Below are 9,193 nucleotides of genomic sequence, written 5' to 3' on the forward strand. Positions count from 1 at the left end.
ATCGTTTCTGCTAGGAACTTATTTGAAAAGTCTTATCTGTTGGCAGCAATGACAAAATAGTCACAAATAGATATGAGAATTGAGCCCACAGTCCCTGCCTTTATTTTGTGGGCAGTGTGCTTCATGTTGTCAAAACCATTTTCAACACCTTTTCAACACCATAACTTAGCTTCTTAGAGATGACACAATAGGGATCTTTCTGCTACTTAGTAATCTGAAGTCATGTTTGAGATGTTTTGTAGCACACTTAACAGGCAAGCCCTTCTTTTTTTTTCCCGTAGCATTTTGAGAAAGATCCCTATTCCAGCTGTTACCAGTTTCAGGACCTTAAGCAAAACCTTTTTAACAGAGATAACCTGATCAAAGCTACAGACTTTCAGAATTGCATGACCAAGGTAGCAAACATGAATTCCCTTTTATGTTTTTCAAATAGTGCTGTTCTAAGCATACTTAACTTTTAAATATAATTTTCATATGTATTTCTAAATAACTTGCAAAGATCCAGCCTCATCACTTCATAAGCAAAAAAAACCCCACCTTTGACATTGATCTTATTGGAGTTGGAAAGCTGGTGTAAGTTAACTCTGGACAAAACATCTTAACAAAATGTGGTATGCCATGGTAAGTAGTTATCTCTGTCCGGATTTTTTTATTGTTGTTTTTTTACACACCATTTGCTATGTAACAGTTCCTGACAGAACATAACACATGTCCTAAGATTCATGAAAACTTAATGGAGCTTGATTTCAAAAGCACAGAGATAAAAATAGATGCTGGAAGAATATCTTAACATAGACTGTTTTGTTAAAACCTCCCATGTCTCATAAGATAATATCTTACAACATGAATTCTATCTTTGTTTTCTGTTAGCTCCATCCTGCCACGTTAACTTTTAATGAACCTTTCTTCTATTCTGCTGACCTGATTAGTGACACTTTCATTTTCCAGTTTCAGGGGATTGAGCAGAAACAACCTGCAGTCAACATCCAGTTATCCAGATAACTTCCAGTTGCTGGAGGGACTATGTCAACAGGGCTCTTCTTTCTAAGTCTTCCAAACAGAACAGGATGATCCCCCACTGACATTCTGGATGACCCCAGAAAATCATGGGTGATGTAGAAATGGATGAAGATGACTAAATATTGGCACCTGTCAGTTCGTGAACTGGAAGGAACCAATCATCTGATCAGGCAAAAATGGATAAAAGAGAGAAAGATAAAGAGAATTGTCCACGGTCTCAAAATTGTTGATTGACAGTACTGATGGGTCAGGCTTCATGTTATCTAGCTGCCCTCCTGCTCTGTGTTTATCTCCAACATCCTTCACCTAAATTTATGTAAAATAGATAGTGACAGAGGTTTTTCTTCTCCTAGGGTGTAAAAAATTTCATATTTTATTGTGGCTTTCCATCTTTTAATTTCATACTATGGTAACGGTATAATCTTCCAAATTTCATTTACTGTGGACACTGGAACTGTGTGCTGAAAGATAATTTTAATTGTTAAGAGAAAGTACCACTCTTTTTTATAGTGCAGCTACCCTAATAATAAAAAATTATATATTGTCTCCACTTGGAATAATTAAGTACACTGTTTACTTAAATCAAAACCTTTGAGCTTACATATGCTTTGAAATCTTTTTAAACCAAGACCATTTATGGGACATTTAGTATTTATAAGATTAAGGCATTTCTGCTTGTACATAGAATAAAACAATCACACAGAAAATACAGAGTTTAAAAATCTCTAAGGGGTTGTGGATCACAGATTTTTTTTAAAGTTAATTGCTTAGATCTCCCCCAGAGTCTTATTTTGGATCAGTTTAAGAACTTAGTTTTGTTTCTCTGCCACTTCCTTGGAACTTTAGAAGAAAACTTGTCTATTCCTATGCCATTTCCTACCTATATTACCAGTATGTATATTAAAAATTTACCTGGATATCATCTTTAGATGGCAATATCAAGGGGGTGGTGGTGGTGTGATTTTCAGGAGGGGGGAAAAAAAAATTAACCCACAACAAAAATCAGCAGAAAACAATTGAAACTGGGCTAATATTTAGCCACTTTATCTTAAGGACAGTATGGCATATATTCCTCAGACTTCATAGCAACATTTCATTTTATCTTTATATTAAGTGACAATCTCCCAGGTCTAGCAAACCTACGTAGACTAAAATACCATTTCATAGTAAGTACCCTGGAGAATCAGCTGCTATTGTGTCTTACTTAATAATTAATTAACAGAATTTGTATAATTCACAGAGAAGGAAATATGGAAGTCAAGGAAGTCCATCCCTTGTTTTCCACTGACTGAATATATGAACTTGATCATAGCAACTGGCTACTCTATTTCAAGTCCCCACCTTTTTCCTATGGACACATCAATTAATGCTTTTCCTCTGTCAGACACTTCATTAGCTTTAAGTCCCTCAGTCCCAACACAGCAGCTCTAGATGGGAAATAAACTCTGCCATGGACTCTTGAACACATAGGAAATGTTAGACTGCCAACCCCTGTAAGCTGGAGTTGTATTCTCATTTCCTTTTCCAGAGTTGTTTTGTCCTAAATGAAAAGAATTAGAATTTAATACTAAGGAAAAGAAACAGATATTTAATTAGCAAAATAATGTATTTCTTGTCCCAAAGATTTACTCCCACCCGTGTCTACATTCCATATTTTTGTTTACTTAGAAAGAGAGAGAGAAAGAAAGGGATTGAAATAAACCTGCTGGATTTTTCACTGTACTATCCACACTTGACAAGGTTGCTTAACAGGATTTTACCATAATGCTCTTCCACCCAAAACCAGCTAAAAGCCCATCTTCAGTTTCTTAGCTTTTAAAAAAAAATTGTTCTGTTACCCTGTTTTTTCTCTTTAGGGAATTTATAAATGGCAAGAGCAGTCCACTGAATTAAATAATTTTTGAGCAAAGCAGTAGTGCCTGTTAGAATCTCAGAATATAAATGTATCCCACTTTTATTTTCATTTTTTAAACATGGAAACAAATGTGAAGGCTTTATAAACATGTGACACTGGGGTTTATGCCCAAGGTTGGAGCATGTAGTTTTTTGAAAAAGGTAAGATTTTTCCAAAGTAGCTGGGTAAATGCACGTACATACAGCCCAGTTCTGCCACGCATCAACACATTTTGTATTCAGTGTGTTTTGTGCTGATCACAGCTTTCAGTCAGGTCAACCTCATCTGCTTTGTTTACTAAACACCACATGTATCACACCATGCCAGTTTTTATTGATTTGAATTTTATGCAATTCCACTGAATGCTACAAAACGCTATAGCTGAGACTAGCACTTGAGATTAAAGCTGCAGAGAGCTGCATAAAAACAACATTTTTAATTAAAAAATGTATTCAGTACTACTATGATGCCAGGCTGAATGGTCAATGAAGAACAGGCTCTTGTTCTTAGCTGATGCTATGCATTATATGATGCATCACCAACCTGGGTCTGGCCAAAATATGAAAAACATTATCTAATTAACTAAACCCGGTCCAGCATCTTTTAATGTAGTCCTGTATCCTGCTAGCCGCTAAACCGCCAGTATGTAGGTTAGCTGCAGAGAGGGAGAATAAAAAATAAAACTAAAACTAAGGCTGTTTAGCACAATAGATACAAAGAGATCCAGCTGCAAAGAACCCCTAGTTCAAAGCCTACAAGTGGTCATCACACCAAGGACATGGCAAACATCTCCTTGAAGATAACCACAGCTTTTTATAAGAGTGTGCAAGCAACCCTACTAATCTGAGCTGTTGAAATTCTGCATCTCTCTGGATCTTACATAGTTATTGGCTGCACAAGATCCCTTTTTAATAGTTTGTTGACTAAAAAGCATTCCACCCTCAGAAATTCAACCTTCTTCAAGGACTCAACTGTATGCTAACCACATTTCCCTTCTAGATGCAGCTGGGAGAGTAATGAATCATAGAACACAATTACATATATAAAGTTTTAAGGTAAATGTGAAATGATTTTTCCCCAGAGAATCTGACATCTGATCCACCCTGCTTTTACCCCTGTCCTTCATAGAGTTTTAAGCTGCTGAAATGGCTTTTCCCGACTGCTGGCAGCATGACCCAGTGAGGGCATAGCTGTCTTCACAGAAACTTAGCATACATATACTGGTAACTACGTACAGAACAGAATGTGATTGTCAAGCCGTTGGAAAGATAAATGTAGAACAAATTTTAAAACGGTAAATTACATTACTTCAGCTCAACAGTACTAAAGTTAAAATTACTAGCTTTATTCACCTGTCTACTTCCTTCTGCTGTGCTAGCTTCTATAACCCCCAAGACTGGTCCCTGGGTCAGAATAATAGCTCTTATACAATGCAAAAATTTCAGTATTTTAAAATAGCAGAGGTGTTTTTGAGAGTTATTATGAAACTCAAGCCAATTGAAAGTTTGTACCATGACCATAAAGTTATAGTGGTGTCAGTTATGATGTTGCAATTGGGTAACCTCATGTGACCTACAAGTGCATCTTACTTTGTCTCTATTTGGACAATTAAATCCACAAATTTACCTTAAGTTCATTGAGTTTAGCTAAATTCAAGGGGATCTCCAAACTGGGTACCTGTGGTACCAAGTTTAAGTTTTTACATCAGAGAAAAACAGACAACCCTGAAAGTAAAAGACATGGAGTTTCCATTGTACCACTTGTCCAAAGGAGATAAATTTATTTATTTAGAGAAGCAAGGCATTGTCAGTCATCAGCTGTGCAGTTAACTCCAACACCGTTATTAGCATCAGCAGCAATCTGGAAAGGAAGAATCAGAAGCACATTTCCAAAGTGAGCGGATACGTTCTCTACGATTCAGTCATATACGCACAGGCACATGGGCACAGAACAGCCAGTGAGTAACCACCCCCCTCCTGTGGTGTACCATCTCCCCCTCTGGAAAGTGTATTGGAAACCATGTCTGAAAACATTGGATAATCACTATTTTGATGTTTTGTTTGCCCATTCTTTTTAAACCTTGCAACCATTGTGACCAATCCCCATGAAAACCCTTATGTTTCAAATTGGAAAGAAGGTGGTTAAGCAAAAAACACCTTTCTCCACTAGAGCTGGAAAAATCACTTAATCTCTGCAGTTAAACACAGCAGTCACTAAGATGCATGCACCATTGGACCCTTAGGTAGCATAATCACTGCTCTGAGATTTTCTAGAAGCTATTTTACCTATATTACTCTCCAAAATAGACCTTCTTTTAGAATTATTAGGCAAATCAGCACCCTATTTTCTTGTCTCATTTGCACCTGTTCTCCTTCACTGTATTCAGTTACAGAACTCAGAGCACAGATTTCTTGACATAAAAATGAAATACAGGACACAAGGAAGGGATTTTTTTTTTTTTCTGTGGAGTTAGAGGAGAGTGGAATCTGTTTGTTTATAACAAGCGTCCCCAGGTTAATTAATGATAAACTAGATATTGCTTTACAGCCCCAAACCAAAGATTTATTTTCAAGTTTCAGGTTGTATTAACCTTTCTGTTTACTTTATATTTTTAAAGAAAATTGAATTTTTGAAACATATTTTTTTTACTATGCCAACATAACCACCATGGTATTTTTAATATGCCATTTCAAAAATTTCCTCCCTACTTCTTCCTACATAGTGGGAATAATTTTGCCTCATCAAAGAAATTAACTTTTGAAAATGTTTACTCATCTGTATGTAACTCAACCAGACAGTTAACCTAAAGTCCACTACTGCTGGGTAAGAGGAAAGTTTGGCACCAAAAGATCTGAAGTATTATTTCCATTACTGACATAGCAAGCAGACAGTAGACATCTTACAAGAATGCAGTTCCCAAGAATGGTTTAGTCACCAAATCATGCTGGGAAATGAGAATCTATTTTCAATCTATCTTTCACCAGGAAAGACTTAAGTATGAAAGAAGAAGCGGCTGGGGGAGCAGCCCATGGGGATGGACACAGTCATGAAAGGAGGAGAGAAGTGCAGTGGAAGTATTTGAGAGCTGCCTAAGATTTTGTCTGACAGTGACCTGAGCTGCCAGCTACATGATCTTAGTTTGGTAGATATCTTTATAAAGAAGATTCCATTTTCTGATTCTTACCTATTTTTCATTCTTAAATGACTGTACAGCATGCTGTTTGAAGGAAACTATAGAACAAGAAAAATCTGATGAGAATGATGCCTTTATCTGAAGACAGTTATTCTGATGCTCCAAACATTTAAAAAAAAATAATAATAAAGTTGTTAAACAAAAATGTAAATTTTCAACAAAAAATGTAATTTTATTTTTTTTATTATTTGCCTATAATTTAATAGATAGAGATACTGATTTCAAAATAAGATCTTGTAAATATTAATGAAGAGACTTTTTCCACTTTTGGGGGGCTTGAAGACAAATTCTGTGCTACCCAAGAGAAGAATGTTCATGGTCAGATTAAATCTTACTTTGGCATCCTGAAGACTTCAAAGTTAATACGACTTATTTAGGCTCACTTCCAACTCTTTTTTAGTTACTGATTTCTTTTACAGAAATACACTGACAATCATTTCAAGAGGCATTTGCATTAAGCTGTGAGCCAGCAAAGCACTTAAGTTGGTGTAGTTAATAAAATGCATCTTCCATTGAAATCACTGTGCCAGCCTGCAAGCTTAAAAATAAGCATATGCTTAACTGCTCTGATGAATTACGGCAGATCAGCAGTTTTATCATCACTGAAGTCAAGAGAGGTCCTCAAGTTTGTTATTTCTTTCCTGCTTTTAGCTCATTGTTAAAGTGAAGCTTTATAATTGGAAGGGTTTGGCCTGTGATTCAAAGCCAGTCACAACCCATCACTGGAAGGATGTGGAACATGCGACCATTTGAGACAGTCACTTAGTTTTAACTTTTAAATAGCTATAATAGGTTTTTGCAAGCAATCTTCCCTTTGACTTCCTGAGACTGATTTCTAGGCCAGCAGTTGTTTTCATGGAGTCCCCAGTTGCCCTTTTTTTCAGCAGGTGAAAAATGGGTGAGGTGGATTGCCTTGAGCTCAGCACCTACCACCAGAGCTTTAAATCTGACAGTGGCCTCTGGATAGCTGACAAGCACAGAGTCACTCTGCATCAGTGGGAAATTACTTATTTTGCAGTAATGCCGTAATACCTTGCACATCAGGTTAAGAGTTTCATGTATGCTAATCTCACCCTGGTTCCTCAGCACTTCCAGGATGAGTGATTTGTAGCTTTGGAGCAGAGCAGAGCAAAGCAGCTAGAGAACATCTGCCTTTCCAGAGCATTGTGAAGTCATTTGAACATCACCTAATGCATGACTTCATGATGTTCAGCCCCCCTTTCACATTGTTTTATCTGAACCACTACCTTATCTCAGTACTTTATAATATTTGAGCAATACCAACAATGTCAAGATCATCAAAGACCTAATTCTCTATTAGGTCTCATATTCCCATTGCCACAGCAGTGGCGATATGAATTAGCTGCAAGACCAAGGCATAAAGAATGTTTAGCTATTTAGTTTCTGTCAACAAGTTATACAACCAGGTGTGTAATTATTTGGGCTTAAAGGCACTTTTGGCGATATTTTTCTTGGCAACTAATTAGAGTAAAGGTAGAGATGACTACAGCAAGAGAGTTTTGAGGGGTTTGCCTTTTAGTCATAAAATTCCATACATCACACAGTATTTTTTATTCCATTACTCTTTTTTATGATGAAACATTGAATGTGACTGCTCTAGTGAGCTTCTTGCCTTACAATAGATTGAAATTGAAAAACATTAAAGTTTATAGGAATAATTCTTCAAATTATAATTGCCTTTCCATACCAGAGATTTGTTTTTGTGTGAAGCTATCAAATATTTAATAGCAGACCTTTACATAACACAATTTTATTAAACAAAATGTAAAAATACAGCTGCTTAAGTTATTGGCATCAATTCCTTGGAAGTTTTTTGGTAGTGCAATTACTGCTTATTTCTAAAAGAAGAAAAGAATAACTTCAGGAAATATATTATTTGATATTTTTCAATATCATATAAATGTAAATGTAAAAAAATTATTCCTGAAAAATGCCAGTATGTAAAGAACAATATAGCAGTCTCTAGTTTACAGCTGCAATATTCTCATCTGAGAAATAAGACAGAAAAATCTCTGCTGCATTTGTTCACCCAGTCTGGCAGTGGCTGAAAACTGTATAAGACAGAATAATTTCCATGATGGCCAAAAAAAATTTTCACATAAGGACAGAAAGCAACTAAACCTCTATTTATAGGAGTCTGATGCCTGAGTCTGGGGTTGGTCGGTTTTGGTCTGGAGCCCTGGAAGCTCTTTTGGTAAGCTGTCTTGGGGAAAAGTGTTCTGCACCAACTTACCTCTTTACTCCTGAGTCACAGCAGACTTACATCTTGAAGAAGGAAGCCTCAGCATCCTTTGCAAATATACCATCTGCTCTGTAAAGCTGCAGGTCAAAGCCAGATGCTTTGGTGCGAGTTTTTCATGCGGGTGATCGGCCATTCTCAGCAGTGATGCAGAAGTAATTTTGTAGAGTCAATAATCAGTCATTCAATTTTTTTTTTTTACGCTTTTAAAAAAGCCTGAAGTCTTTTTCATATTTCACATTTCAGACATAATACACTGGAAAGAAAAATCCATTGCCAGGTTTGAAGTTTCCAGTTTTATAGGGGAGCCTTGAGTTCACATCCATGTAATTAACTTAAAAAAAAAAAAAAGGTGATAATGTTACAAAGAATAAAGTTAGTCTGGCAGCAAGTCACTTAAAAGAGGAATTCTTCAACAGAAACTTATGGCTAAATCCTAGGCTATCAGCATCCAGCAGGAAGCAAAATGCTTCATCCTAGATGTGCTGTAGGAGTAATGCTGAAAATGATGTAACTGCATCTTTCATTCAGTTTATGCACTGACCTTCTTATCAGACATTTCCTTTTGAATTAGGAGGTTTCACCTTTCCTTCTAAGCACAGAGCAGAGGCTGCCCTATTCACATATCGGGAAATGCCTTCTGAGCAGCTTGGAAATGGCTGCTTGGGCTGGGCTTTTGGAGTGTCAATGGCTTTGCGAGAGACGTGCTTTTCACAGGAAGGGGAAGAAGAACAACTAGAAGGTTACATGGCACCATAGGTTTGTAAGGCACAGAATACACCAGGCTTATGTGCCTGGAGAAGAGTAACAGCGCCAGCCCTTGGAC

Source organism: Egretta garzetta, unplaced genomic scaffold (assembly GCF_000687185.1).
Source record: "Egretta garzetta isolate BGI_Z169 unplaced genomic scaffold, ASM68718v1 scaffold115, whole genome shotgun sequence".
In the NCBI taxonomy this organism is placed as follows: Eukaryota; Metazoa; Chordata; class Aves; order Pelecaniformes; family Ardeidae; genus Egretta; species Egretta garzetta.